General features: G+C 47.6%; 1 long non-coding RNA gene across 1 annotated transcript; it reads left to right on the forward strand.

Moving 5' to 3' along the window:
• The first annotated feature begins 5,821 nt into the window (after nt 1–5,821).
• Nucleotides 5,822–12,795, forward strand: LOC146347144 (uncharacterized). Its single transcript, XR_014789852.1, has 3 exons — nt 5,822–5,958; nt 12,309–12,527; nt 12,630–12,795. It is a non-coding gene; the product is annotated as an uncharacterized LOC146347144 (long non-coding RNA).
• The last annotated feature ends 2,600 nt before the right edge of the window (nt 12,796–15,395 follow it).

Raw genomic sequence — 15,395 nt, forward strand, 5'->3', positions numbered from 1 at the left:
AGATGAACGCTAATTAATGCTTGCTGCTGTCATGCTGCCTCACTGCTAACATGTATGGTATAAAACCCATTGTACCCCATGGCTCTGGGTTCAGAGAAACTGTTTGATCCAACCATTGGGTACACCTGTGTACTGTAAGTACTCAATACAGTCTCCTTGTAAGCAAACCTACATCTGGCTTATCATTATCTCGGCACCTGCAAACCTTAGCAGCCCATGGCTAGGGCATACATATATGCCCCATCTTTAAATATTCAAAGTGAGTGTCTCTCTCTCCCCCTTCAGAACGTGATCAACCAGGTACTACTAAAACAGGCCTTCAACACAGTAACAATACTTGGCCTCAGGCCTACGCAGTTACATTATAGCCTCTCAGAAGCCATATAGAGTATTTACAGAACAAAATGTTTTATACATAGCATTTCTTCACATACTCATAGGGATGGCGGAGAATTTCTCCCCGAAACTTCAGGGGGCCGAGCGCCAACGCGTTCGGCCCCCGAACAAGTTTCAGAGAGAAATCCTCCACACTCCCCCACCCCCCGCACCCCCCCGGGACGGGACTTACCTTTTGCAAATGTCCCTCCCGGTGGCTGGTCCAGCCGGCGGTTCGGCAGGTGTTCGAGCGAGGCGGGAGTGGCAGCCGGTCTTTTGACCGGCTGCCGCCGCCGCCATTGTAATGAAAGAAAAAAAAAATGCCCCCTGATAGGCTACGTGACGATTCATGTAGCCTGTCACGGCTAGATTTGCAAAGTCAGCCGTGATAGGCTATGTGAATCGTCACGTAGCCTATCACGGGTGACTTTAAAAAAAAAAAAAAAAGAGTGTATGGATAATGGCGGCCCCCATAGGGAGCCGCCATTCCCGTTCCTTATTTGGTGGCTGTAGTCTATGTAAATGTTTACGTAGACTACGGCGAAAATAAGGGCAACGCTATTTGCGTTGCCCTTATGTTCGCCGTAGTCTACGTAAACATTTACGTAGACTACAGCCACTAAATAAGGAACGCGAATGGCGGCTCCCTATGGGGGCCGCCATTCGCGTACGCGCTTTTTTTTTTTTTAAGTCACACGTGATAGGCTACGTGACAATTCACGTAGCCTATCACGGCTGACTTTGCAGATCTAGCCGTGATAGGGTACGTGAATCGTCACGTAGCCTATCAGGGGGCATTTTTTTTTTTACTTTCGCATTCGCGGCCGGGCGAGGCGCCTCCTCCCCGGCCTGAATTTCGGCTGGGCGAGGCGGGAAGCCTCCCCCCCCGGCCTGAATTACGGCCGGGCGAGGCGGGAAGCCTCCCCCCCGGCCTGAATTTCGCGGGGGGAGCAGCGAAGCGCTCCCCCCCACCGCGAACGGCCTTCGAGGACAGGTAAGTGACTTTCATCCACCCCTATACTCATGGAATAAACATGAATGGGCAGGCAACAGGTTCAGCAAAAGTTTCTTATAAAGAGATATGAACTCAAACAAAGTGATATTTTTATTGCACCAACTTCTGTTGAGAAGCATACCTCCACAGCAGCAAGAGTTGTTCTTCTATGACTTTACCAAGGCTCTCATATGCCTATCTATTTCTTAAGTATGGAATCTCTGTCCATACATCATGTGGCAAGTAGGGATGGCGGAGAATTTCTCCATGAATCTCCGGGAGTTGTTTTTTTAATAACCCCCGAAATTGGTGGAGAAATTCTCCGCCGCCCCCCCCCCCCCCGGTATGGGACTTACCTCATGTGAATGTCCCTCTTGGTGGCGGGTCCCAGCGGCGGTTCAGCGGCGTTTTGGCAGAGGTGGCGGCGGCGGCTGGTCTTCTGACCGGCTGCTGCCGCCGCCATTACAAAATAAAAAAGGAAAGTAAAAAAACAACAACAGACACCCGTGATAGGCTACGTAACGATTTACGTAGCCTATCACGGCTAGATTTCCAAAGTCAGCCGTGATAGGCTACGTAAATCGTCACGTAGCCTTAGCCTATCACAGGTGACTTTGAAAAAAAAAAAAAAGCACGTACACAAATGGCGGCACCCATGGGGCGCCGCCATTTGCGTTCCTTAGTTTGGCACGTCTAATCTACGTAAAGATTTACGTAGACTACAGTGAAAATAAGGGAACGCTATTTGCGTTGCCCTTATTTTCGCCGTAGTCTACGTACATCTTTACGTAGACTAGACGTGCCAAACTAAGGAACGCAAATGGCGGCGCCCCATGGGCGCCGCCATTTGCATACGCATTTTTTTTTTTCAAAGTCATCCATGATAGGCTACGTGATGATTTACATAGCCTATCACGGCTGACTTTGGAAATCTAGCCGTGATAGGCTACGTAAATTGTTACGTAGCCTATCACGGGTGTGTGTTTTGTTTTTTTTTACTTTCCTTTTTTTTTCACGGCCGGGTAGACAGAGCGCTCCTCCCCGGCCTGAATTTTGGCAGCGAGGGATGGGGCGCCTCCCCCCTGGCCTGAATTTCGGCCAGGCGAGGCGGGGCGCCTCCCCCCCTCGCCTGAACTTCGGGGGGAGAACCGAAGCGCCTCCCCCGCACCGTGAAGCAAGCTGCGGGATCAGGTAAGTCCCTTTCGTCCATCTCTAGTGGCAAGTAGTATGGATCTCCACCACTAAGAACAACATAGAATTTAGCTATAAATGATCTTAAGGATATTGAATCCAACTCTTTGAACTTAAGAATGTTCCTCATTCCACAACTATTTCTAATAAATTATTACCCATATCAGACCAACTGAACACAAACTTTTGTTGATTTTAATGAAAACTCTGAACTGAACCTGATCCAAATTAGGAAGAAACAGGGAAACACAGAAAATAGACCATCGTAATCCACCCTTAAATGATACTCAGAATAGCAGATGCATTTGGAAGCTACATAGGAGAATTTTTTTAAAAAACTGTGAGACATTTTGAAACTAGACATTTTGCGACAAGCAAATATTATCATGAAGTCTCAGGAGGAGAAAAATATGAAGAGCAATACACTGAGTTGTAAGAAAGCATTATTTTACTTCAGGGCCTCAGTTTCCAGTCTGATCTCAACTCCATGTAAAAAAAAGCCTTCTTCTGCTATTCAGCTCAGCAGACCCCAGAGCAAACCATAAAGTGTTCTTTTCCCAAACTTCAAAGAGAAACACAGTGATTGAAAGATTACTATTTACTGTCTAATCATTCATTTTCAGATGGCTACAATAATTAACTTCCAGCTCCTCCTTCCCTTTAAATGAAGTTATTTATCTGCCTTTGAAATTCCCCTAGACTCCTCATAATGAAATCTCATGTTGCTTTAAGGGGAGCTTACTGATAAGACATACCTGTCATGTCATTCTTATCGAATGTAAAGGGAAATAAAAATTCATAGCAATTGATTGCCCTGTGTAGCCACCGATCCAGATGCCCTTTCAAATATTCATAAAGATTTTAAAAGGGTCCCTGTGGATTCCATTTGTCTGCTGTATATTTATATATCCTTCCAGTCTTCAGAAAAATTGTCAAACAAAAGGAACTTTTGCAACTACACATTATTGGCTCTTGTTACCTTGTGGAGTTCTGAATTCCCATGTTATAATAATTCTGCTGTGGAGAGTACATGGGGAGAGGGAAGGAGAAATAATTTAGAAGAATGATTACGACAGTCATAAGTTTGCTTTTTATAACTCACTTATTAAAGCTAGAGATTTCAAAGCTGTCACTTTGTAAGTGAATGAAAGGAAAGGTAGAAGGAATCGACACTGAAGGAGGACTGAAAGGCAAGTAAACAGAGAATGGATGCTAATATCAGGACATTCAGTAAAGTCTTTAATCTCAAACTACCCTGAAATTCCTGTTTATTAAGGTTTACAGCCCACCCTGTCTAAAGGTAGTTATGATAACTGGTGACTTGCATCAATAGGTAGCTGTGTCCTGTCCATGTCCTAATAGCCACAGCTTCATAAGAACATGAGAACCGCATCAGAGAAAGGGTCTTCTGAGAGCTGGGGAACCATTGGCCTTCCAGATGATGTTGGATTCCAATTCCTATAAGTCCCAGCCAGCCTGGCCAACTGTGAGGGAGTTCATCAATATCTGGAAGTCCCTACTGGCTGTTTAGCCCTTATATATCTAGTCCAGCTAGCTAACAGTGGCTATCGGAAGCTTCTGAAAACTCACAAGCAGGGCATAAATGCATCAGCCATTTTCTATTCTACTGGTATGAGAGGGAGAGAGAGAAGTGTATGTACTTTCTCCATATTATTCATGAATTTATAAATCTCTTCCATGCCCTCTATCCTTGTCTTTTTTTCTATCCTAAAAGCCCCCAAAGATTTAGATTTTCCTTAGAAGATAATGATGCCCTAATGCCTTGATCATTTTGATTGCCCTTTTCTGCATCTTTTCCATCTCTGAAACATATGTCTCAAGATGAAGTGACCAGAACAGTATGTAATACTGCAAATATGGCTGCACTGTAGATTTATTTAATGACATTTTCAATCCCTTTCTTATTAATCCCTAACATCAAATTTGCCTGTTGTTGTTTTTTATTCACTGCTACAAACTGAATTGGAATTTTCATTGAGCTGTCCTCCATGACCCTAAGAACTCTTTGCTGGACTGCTACAACCATTTCAGATCCCATCAATGCATATGTGAAGCTGGGATCTTGTGGGCCAATGTGCATCACATCACATTCACATACACTGAAACTTGTTTGCTATCTTCTACTTTCTGCCCACCTAATTTGGAGAGATCCACTTTTTTTTAATGCTTTTCAGTCTGGAATCGAGGCAGGCCACATTGCCTTGGGGGAAATTGGTTGGCAGCTACATACTGGTGGTAGTTGAGGCCAAATCCAGTGGTGGAGTCACCGCATTTATTTATTTAATTAATTAATTTCTATACCGCCCAATAGCCGAAGCTCTCTGGGCTTTTCTCTCCCCTTCATCTATCCATCATCCAGTCATTTGCTCTTCCTCTGTCTTTCAAGCTCATACCATCTCAGGAAGGTAGAACAAACCTCAAGCATGTATTCGCTTCTCATTCTCTCTTTTACACTCATCTGTCCATCCATACACACACACACACTCATCCATCCATCCATCTGCTCCCATTTCCACATGTTCCTCCCATCCACACTCTCCTATTAATACCTCCTCTCTCTGTTCATATAAGCTCTCACATTCACACAAGCTCTATTCAGGCAGTATGGAAAGTTCTTCGGGCAACATGTGAGTGGGGCCACACCGAGAAACTCTGCCCCTGACATTGAACACATCAGTTAGCCACTTCCCCTGAGAGTGGAGAAACAGAGAGCTCTTTTTCTCCACGAGTAGCTCACTTCCCTTACATGCTGGGTTGGGAAGAACAGGCAGCATAAGTGGATTTGGCAGGGGGTGGGCACACTCTGTAATCCCCCCAGAAGGCCTCCATGGGGTCATGTGGCCTGCAGCAGACTACAAGCTGCCCATGTGTGGTCTAATACAAACAAAATCCTCATCGCTTTATTATTGGAAGAGCATAAAACAGCAAGTAACTTTCTGCTGGTGATTTTAGTAACAGAAACCATTTTTTCCCCTGCACTGCAGATAGGAAAGAAAGAATCTCAGAGTTGCCTTTTCAGTTAGGGAACTGTGCCATAATCTAGCAATAGCTTTGCAAACAAAAAACAACCCACAGGTTAATACCAAGCTACTCAGTGACTGTTACTGTATTTTATTCAAGTTCTTATACAGCCCTCATCACAACAGTATCAAAGTCTTCAGAACTGCACTGTGGGGGAAAAAATGTGCTTTCCTCCTCCGTTCAGAAGATAACATGCTGTGTATTTATAGCAACAAAGCCAGGCCAAGGAGAGGACATATTGCACTTGGAGAAAGTAATGGCGAGTTTTGTAATATGAGAATTCATTTGAGAAGTGTGAGGCAGCTCCTGAAACCTGTTTCCTCTACACACCTTTATCACCTCCCCCTGCTCTTGTGGTGAGTCATCCTTGGTTTTTATGGCCCCTTCACCTTGGAGAGAGAAGGCACAACAAATAGTCACCTGTTTTGCCAGAAACCCATTCAGTGTGAGGGATTCCTGGGCCACCAGCTTTTCAGTGGTAGCTACAACTGCTGTTTCCTTCCTCATTGACTAAATAGGCTGCTATGTAAATAGGGTATCCATGTGTCTTGCTTTACATAGGACAATCCTCTATTTGGAGGCATCCTCTGTTTGAAGAGCTGTCTGGTCCAAGTCCAGTTTATAGTTAAAGCCCCATAAGAAGGGAGACAAGGGCCTAAAAGTTGCCCAGTAAAAGCACCTGGACAGGATGCTGAGCATGAACAGAGGTCACCTTATCACAGTCTTCCTCAATATGGTGAAACGTCCTGTATTTTTATTTAAATTATAGTAATTATTTACAAATTTGCATCTATACATATAAATTTGCATGTGCAAATTTTATGCGAATCTGTTCCTTCTTTTAACCTATTTTTTTAGTGATGTATTTCTCTTTTTTGGTGATGCATAAGTGGCCACTCCAAATGTGAATACAGGACTAAAACAGAATTCACATCATGGTGAGGTTAGTACTGCATCTTTACCATGCATCACCAGTACCGTACCTTTTTTCATGGTCATAGTAGGCACATTATCATCTGTCAAGTACTGAAAGCTGTAAAAACTAACTGTTTTATAGGCAGCATAAAGCAAACACACCTTCAGAAATATTATCTGGCGTAAACTGATTTGTCAGCTTTGCTTTTGGTTTATTTTTCTTTAAAAATGTAATTAAAAAGCCATTAAAACAAAAGCAGTGATTCTCCTTTCTCACTGAAATTGTGTAGCTCTATATTCTCTATGATTCCATTAGTGAGTATAGTGCAAGCAATATGTAAAATGGCTATATCCTGTTTCCTACAAGAAAGCCAGGTGTTTGCTGATGGAGCTTCTTCTCCATTGAAATGAAGCCCAAAGCAGCTTGAGCTGAATGTTCATTGCAGGTGAACCAGTTCTGCTGTTGGGTAATTAGAAGTATATAAAACAGTATGAGGCAAAATATAACAAATATAGGTAAGAGATGGGAGATTGCCTAGGAACCCTATGCACACCACCTTGAGTTCCACAATGGAAGAACAGTAAGATAAAAATGTACTGAATAAATAAATAAAAATAAATGAGAGACAGAATCAAACTGAAAGTTGATAATCTGGGGGGAAAGGCAATGGTGCAGTATTTTGACTCTTTAACCTTGACTATTTTATTATATGTATCTTTTCTTAAGGGTGCAATCCTATGGGGATAGTCAGCTGCCAACGAACTTGGAGGTGGCCAACTATCCAATAAAGGGTGGGCAGAGCATAGAGGGGGTTCTCTCCTCCGTGCTCCAGACAACCTGCATTTGTGGCTAGACAGCCAATTTTGGCTGTCTAGCCAGGGAGCATTGGAGCGGAGGGGGGAAGGATGGACAGAACATAGGAAGCATCGTAACAGCACTTATGTGGTCTCCTCCCCTTCCCACCCCCAGTAATGCCCCCTTCTCACCTGCTCCACACTGCTCTTATGAGCGCAGAGCTGGGGACAAACTCCGCCACCCACGAGGTGGAGCAGGAGGGAGTGGGAAGTCGGATTTCCAGGAACTAAAAAATCCTATGGCCATCTAGATTGTCTAGTGGCCATAGGATTGCCCCCTAAGTGTACTTAAGGAATCTTCAGGGGTGTGTGTGTGTGGGGGGAGGTTTACATTTAAAAACATGCCCACACACAAAAATTGTGAGCACTGCGTTGAGTTCAGGCACCATGAATTAACTATACAATGTCCCCTTAAGTCAGTGGTGGGCAACTTGTGGCCTCCAGATGTTTTGGCCTACAACTATAGGCAGTGTAGCCAATAGTGAGGGATCATGGGAGTTGTTGGCCAAACATCTGGAGGGCTACACATTGCCAACCCCTGCTTTAAGCAGAACCCAGCTTCTGCCTCCTACCTTCCTCTCTTCCTTTGAACTAGGAAAAATCCTGTTCTAGGCCTACATTAAGGGCCCTGCCAGGAAGCTAGATAATCTGTTCATAAACATGTCAACACCTATGGAGCCTGGTGATTACTAGGGATGTTGGAGAAATCTGCCATGGGCTCCAGTGAGGCCGGAATCTTTGGAATCCAGCCCCCCAGAGTCTGTGGCGGAACGGCCTCCCCCCGCCACCCTGCGAAATCCCCCCCCCCGGGATGGACCTACCTGATGGCAGATGCAGCAGCAGTGGATGCGGTGGTAAATGTGATGGTGAATGCGACGGCGGCAGATGCGGTGGCAGCTCCGGCTCATCTTCCGGCCGCTGCCGGCCTGCTGCAGCCACAAATGTAGGGATGTACGAATCCCTTACCTGGCTCCGCACAGGGGCATCCGTGGTGGGGGGAAGGTGCTCCGTCCCTCCCCACAGAATCTTCCCTGGCTGGCTCCCCTCCACGGCAGCTCCTCAGAGCTGCAGGCCGGGGCCATCCACAGCTGGAGTTCCGGCCGCAGCCAGGCTGCTGCAGCCGCAAATGGCGGCCGTCGTAGCTGCCGCCATTTGTGTCCTGGCAAGCAGCCGTGATAGGCTATGTAAGTATTTATGTAGCCTATCATGGCAAAAAGCAGGGACGCAAATGGCAGCCACTATGCCGTTTGTGTCCCTGCTCTTTGCCGTGATAGGCTATGTAAATACTTACATAGCCTATCACGGCTGCAAGGACACAAATGGCAGCCACAGCTGGCCAGGAGACCAGCCGCCGCTGCTGCCACTGCCATCGGAGCTGCTGCCGCTGCCGCTGCATCAGCCCCAGGTAAGTTCCGTCATGGGGGGATTTTGTGGGAGGGTGGGGGGCAGGAGGCTGTTCCACCACGGATTCCAGGGGGCCAGATTCTAAAGAATCTGGCCTCACTGGAATCCGTGGTGGAATTCTCTGACAACCTACACAAATGGCAGCCGTCATAGCGGCCGCCATTTGCGTGCTTGCATTAGGCCATGATAGGCTACATAAATACTTACGTAGCCTATGACAGCAAAGAGCAGGGGTTAGGGATGTACGAAAGTCACTTACCCGGTCTGGCAGCTTTTTTCGCAGTGGGGGGGAGGCGCTTCCGAAGTTCAGGTGAAGGGGGGGAGGCTTCCCGCCTCGCCCGGCCGAAATTCAGGCCGGGGGGGAAGCTTCCCGCCTCGCCGGGCCGCGAACTACGAAAGGGAGAAAAAAAAAAAAGACCACGTGGCCGTGATAGGCTATGTAAATTACGTTACGTAGCCTATCACGGGTGACTTTGGGGGAAAAAAAAAAAAGCGCGTAAGCAAATGGCGGCGCCCATGGGGCACTGCCATTTGCGTTCCTTATTTGACCCCCGTAGTCTCTGTAAATGTTTACGTAGACCACGGCGAAAATAAGGACAACTTTATTTATGTTGCCCTTATTTGACCCCCGTAGTCTCCGTAAATCTTTACGGAGACCACGGCGAAAATAAGGACAAATTTATTTGCGTTGCCCTTATTTGACCCCCGTAGTCTCCGTAAATCTTTACGTAGACCACAGCAAAAATAAGGACAACGTTATTGTAAAATATTGTAATTGTAAATATTACGTTGTGATTTCCTCCATAGGGGGGAATCCCCCCGTTGCTTCCGCCGTACTCTCGGAAGGTGGATTGCCTTGGCCAGAACTTTTCCACTATTCTCGTAATTATTTACGTATTTTTCGTTGCTGCCTGAAATATGTTTCCCACTTTCCCGCCTTCTGTGCACTCCCCCGCTGTCTTCTTTTTTCGGACAGGGACAGGGACAGGGATTTTATTAATTTGTGCTTAATGATCCTCGCGTTTACTGGTCTTGTTGTTAACCTAACCGCCTCACACAGTCACAATAAAAAAGAAACGGGGCTGCAGCTCCGCTTCTGCAAAATCTGTCGTCAACTTCCTGCTAACTTCCTGAATGTCGTCTGCATTTGCGCTTGCGTCCGCGTGGGGATTTGTGGGTGGAGTTCTGTCGTGGTGGTGGTGGTGTGTTAGTGGTGGTGCTTGCTTATTATTGGATTTCCTGTTGTTTGTTCATTGTTGTGGTTTTGTCTGGTCTGTGTGTGTGTGTGTAGTTGTGCATTGTGGTGTTTTTGTACAGTTTGGTCTGTGTGTGTGTAGTTAAGTGGTGGTTGTGCACGTGGCTGTCTTGGTGTGTGTTTGTTTGTGTGTGCAAATTGCGAAATGTCTGCACCAGTGCGTGGCAGGAGGTGGGACCATGAGGAGACCAAGGCCCTCCTCAGCAACATTAAGCGCAGCGAGGCGGTGGCAGTGCTGTTTGGCAGCTCCTCCTGCTGCAATGAACTTTATTGGGCCCAGATAAAGAGGAGGATGGAGCGAGCGGGCCACTATCGCACAGTTGGACAATTGAGGTCCAAATGGAAGGCGCTCAAGCAGTCCTTCGTCAGAGAGGGGATTGCTGCTGCTGAGCGGAGGGCACCGCTGTCCAACCCCCCCGCCTACTACTGGCGCATCCGCAGAGTGTGGGTCCAAGCAGGCCGGCCCCCATTTTTGCAGAGGTATATGCCTGGTAAGTTATAATTATCCCATCATCAAGCTCAACTAAATATGAAGACAAGGATGTGTACCGAAAATGAAGCTATCTAGGGGTGGACGAAAGTCACTTACCTTTCGTCGAAGCTTGTTCGCGGTGGGGGGGAGGCTCTTCGCTGCTCCCCCCGCCAAGTTCAGGCCGGGGTGGAGGCTTCCCGCCTCGCCTGGCCGCGAACTCGAAAGTTTAAAAAAAAAAAAGCCCCCGTGATAGGCTACGTGACGATTAACGTAGCCTATCACGGCTAGATCTGCAAAGTCAGCCATGATAGGCTACATTAATCGTCACGTAGCCCATCACGGGTGACTTAAAAAAAAAAAGCGCGTACGCTAATGGCGGCCCCCATAGGGAGCCGCCATTCGCGTTCCTTATTTGGTCGCTGTAGTGTACGTAAATCTTTACGTAGACTACAGCGACCAAATAAGGAACGGGAATGGCGGCTCCCTATGGGGGCCGCCATTATCCGTATGCGCTTTTTTTTTTTTTTTAAAGTCACCCATGATAGGCTACGTGACGATTTACGTAGCCTATCACGGCTGACTTTGCAAATCTAGCCATGATAGGCTACGTTAATCGTCACGTAGCCTATCACTGGGGCGTTGTTGTTTTTTTCTTTTCTTGGAATGGTGGCGGCGGCAGCCGGTCGAAAGACCGGCTGCCGCTCCCGCCCCGCACGAACACCCGCCAAACCGCCAGCCGGACCCGCCGCCGGGAGGGACATTCGGCGAAGGTAAGTCCCGTCCCGGGGGGGGGGCGGGGGGCGGGAGGGCGGAGGATTTTTCCCCGAAACTTGTTCGGGGGGCCGAACATGTTGGCGCTCGGCCCCCCGAAGTTTCGGGGAGAAATTCTCCACCATCCCTAATAGCTATCTCTTTGTGGTCTCTCTCATGGAGAAACAAACAAATCCTGACATTTTTAGCCTGCAGTCCTATGCTTGCTGAACTTGGACAGAAAAAGGTCCCATCATCTTCCAGCCACTTTGGCTGGTTGAAGAAGGGATGCTGGGAACTGCGTTGTTTTTCCCTGTACAACCACATGCATAGGATTATGCGGGCCTGGCTACTACAACTCATATTACACACTGACACACTGTCTATTTCCAAGGAAATGCTGCTGCTGCCAGTCTCCGCAGTGCACACAGGGGGACTGGCACCAGCCCAGCAGCAACAGGGCCAGCCTCTCGGTGTCGTCTTCCTTCTTCATGTAGTGATTGCTGAATTTTTGCACCCCACCCACCCCACTTTCTACCAAGACATTGGCTCACCAGTCAACTCATGAGCAAGTGTTCATCTGAGACCTTGGAGATCTGGGTATAGTCCACTCAGCCATGGAAGCTCGCTGGGTGACTTTGGCCCAGTCAGAAAGCCCCAGCCTACCTCAGTGTTGTTGTTGTGAGCATTAAATGGAGAGGAAGAGGCTAATGTGAGCCGCCTTGGGTTCCTTGCGCTAGGAAAAAAGGTGGCATTTATGCAATGCATCACTAGAATGAACAGATACCATGGCATTGCAAATGTAGAAGTGGGGTGACTAGAAGTGCAATCCTGTGCATGTTTACAGAAGTCCAACAGTCCCCATCACACCAAAACTGTCAGTACTGTATAATCTGCCTCCCTAATTATCCCCTCATCATTAGACCTTGTGGTGGGAGGACAGAATCAGTGGTCCTTATGGTAGTGGGGATGGTGATAGACAGTTCAGTGACTGTGGTTTTGTTCACTCACCACATATATAAAGGCATTCATTCTGTTACTGTGACATCCCACAGCTGCGCATCGTGCCTTGCTGGTGGAGGAGGCACTGAGGGCCACGGAGAGGGAGATGACAGAGGAGGAGGAGGAAGAGGAGGAGGAGGAGGAAGAGGAAGAGCCAGCAACAAGAGGAGCAGCATCTGTGGAGGAAGGCCACCCTTCTTCCACAGATGAAGCCCCTCCTCTTGTGATCCTGACGCGTCTGATAAGAGACGTCCGGGTGCTCAGGAGGACCTGTAAGTAGTACTACAGAATGGCACCTGACCTGAGCTAACAACTCTGCCTGCAAGATGCATATTACCATTGTGCTTTATTCTTCTCTTTCTTTCTACACACAGGTGACGACCTTCGAAGGAGGGTGGAGGCCCTGGAGTGGGAAAGCCATCCTCCTCCTACGAGCTGAGGCCTGCAGCCACAGCCAGCCAGCCCAACATTGTTTTTGAATTGTTGAATTGTTTCTGTGTTTTGTCTTGATCTGTTCTGTTTGTATATAAAGTTCTTTCTAAAAAATAGGTTACAATTCCTTGGTTCAAGTCCACAGATATAATTTCTTAAATCTAGATCATTGTACACAATGATCTCTGTGTTTGCTTACTGTTGACCGCAACAAGAATGCCTCCCCAGAATCCCAGCCAAACAAGAACAGCTTCCCTCATAGGGAGATGGACAGTCCGCATCCCTGATGTTATGAATGAGTGCATTCAAGACGAGGCTGGACAGCCATCTGCCAGGGATGCTCTGACTTGGACACCTTAATTTGAGCAGGGAGTTGGACTCGATGGCTTTGTAGGCCCCTTCCAACCCCATGATTCTGTGGCTCTACGATTCTATGAAGTATGCTTTGTTTTACGTGTAGGTGCATATCACATACATGTAAACTGGACGCATACCAGAGGGATCTTTTCACATAGAGCTCTCGGTCCTTAGGAAAACCCAAAAGCTGAGGGAGTCCAGGGAGAGACCACAACAAGGTCTTTGAAAGCAATTCCGTGATTTATGAAAGAATTTTAAATGAATTAAAAGCATACATCAACATCAAGAGAAATAGAACTATACATACATTTGGGGAATCAGAATCATACTAACATTCAGAGGGGTAAAGATACACATATACAGTCGATAGCGGAGTACATCCGCATAGAGAACTCTGTGTGTGTGTGTGTGTGTGTGTGTGTGTGTGTGTGTGTCTATTAGGGATGTACGCTGTTGCATAGTCCGCCACACACAGTCAGGTAGCGCAACTGGATTCTGCATGTGAGGTATTATTAAGCTCCGCCACATATCGCCAGTGCTTTGGGCTCTGCCCAGGCCAGACAGGGACTGCAGGTTTGGACAAAGTTCTGAGGGACACCTCAGTGTGACCACTCACAAGTTGTATCATTCTGCCTCATTGTCCCTCAGAACTCTGGCTCACACTAGCAGCAGTGTCATCATCCCAGGGTTCTTCCTCGTCACTTGATGACTGCTCTACTCTGCTGCTGACAGCTGGGGGGAGGTGCTCCTTGGGAATCCATCCCCTGTTGGAGCGTATGAAGGCGAGGATGGAGACATGTTGTGGCATGAGTCTGCTTTGGTGGGCGGTGACAATGTTGCCTGTGGTGGAGAAAAGCCTTTCAGAGGCCACACTCGAGGGAGGGCAAGATAGATGCCAAATGGCGACTTTGGTCAGATGTGGCCAAATGCCATGTTTTGTATCCCAGTATAGGAGAGGATCACTCTCTGGGCTGATCTGTGTTCCCGAGAAACTCTCTCTTGAATAACCTTCAAGTTCCCGGACAAGCACATCATAGGCTGATGCTTTCCTGGCTGCTTTGGCACATTCCCCCCGCCTGCGCCCACTTACACCAAGCTCCACTGCCATTGAGGAGTAAAAGCTGAACTTGAGACAAGATGCCCCTGTGTCTGACTCTGTTGGTGGTGCAGCTGCTGTGGCGTCATCATTGCCCCTCCTGCTGGTGATGGTGCTACTGCTGCAGATATTGTCTTCAGGGGAGGTAGTGGTCCTACTAGCCTCACCCAGCTCCTTCTCATCCAGCCCATCTCTCTGGAAGCACTCCATGACTTTCTCAGTCAAATATTTTTTTAAACTTTGGAAGTCAGGGTTGTCGTTTGGAGGCTCCGCACTTGTTGAGCTATCCCTGAACCGTGGTTCAAGGAATGCAGCAGCAACGTATTTCATGTCCCCCCTGATTGAAGTTATGTGTTTGTTGGTGCCCAGCTCCTGCAGAAGAAATTCTGCAAGCCTAACTGCAGGATTGGGGAATAATTCCCTGCCTCCAGCACTGGTGCGCTCACAAATCTCAAAATGGTGTTTTCTCAGCACCCCCTCTATGATCCTTAGCACAGGTAGCACTTGGCCCAGTGTGGCATAGTCTGCACTCAGTACCGCTGTGCATTCATCGGAAATTTTTAAAATGTCCACCAGGTCTTGCATCCAGAGCCACTGATATGGTGTGACAAAAAATTTGGAGTGGTGTTGCTTCTCAGTGATGTAGTCATTTGTAGCTGGTCTCTGCTCACAGAGTCTCTGAAGCATATGCAATGTGCTGTTCCAGCGTGTGGACACATCCAAAATGAATTTGTGTTCTGGAAGGCCACGGCTACGTTGGATGGCGCCGATTGCCTCCATTGCTGAGCAGGACTGCCGGAAGTGGGTGCAAATGGATCGGGCCACCTTAAGTAGCTTGCCAATTTTTGGGGAGGCGTTGCTCAATCCAGAACGCACCACAAGGTTCAAGCAGTGCGCAACGCACAGAACGTGGTTTAGCCGTGCAATGCGGGCTGCTTTTAGGTAGTTTGAGGCATTGTCTGTTGCTACACAGCCCACTGTAAGATTTAAGGGGGCCAACCAGGACTGAACAACACCATTGATGCTGCTGCTGACGTTTTCCGCTGTGTGTGTCCCAGAGAGTATTGTGAGGGACAATGTCGCTGTTCTACGACTCAGTCGGCTGCTCGCACTGATGGATACCCAGTGCGCGGTGACACACAGATAAGACTTTGTTTGGTTACTTGTCCATGTGTCACTCATTAAATGTACACTTCCTCCAACTGCACATTTCAAATCCTGTTGGATCACCCATCTGATTGCAGAAGCCAGGGCT

This window comes from Heloderma suspectum, chromosome 4, assembly GCF_057233095.1.
Source record: "Heloderma suspectum isolate Gila_16-S chromosome 4, 16-S_ref, whole genome shotgun sequence".
Lineage (NCBI taxonomy): Eukaryota > Metazoa > Chordata > Lepidosauria > Squamata > Helodermatidae > Heloderma > Heloderma suspectum.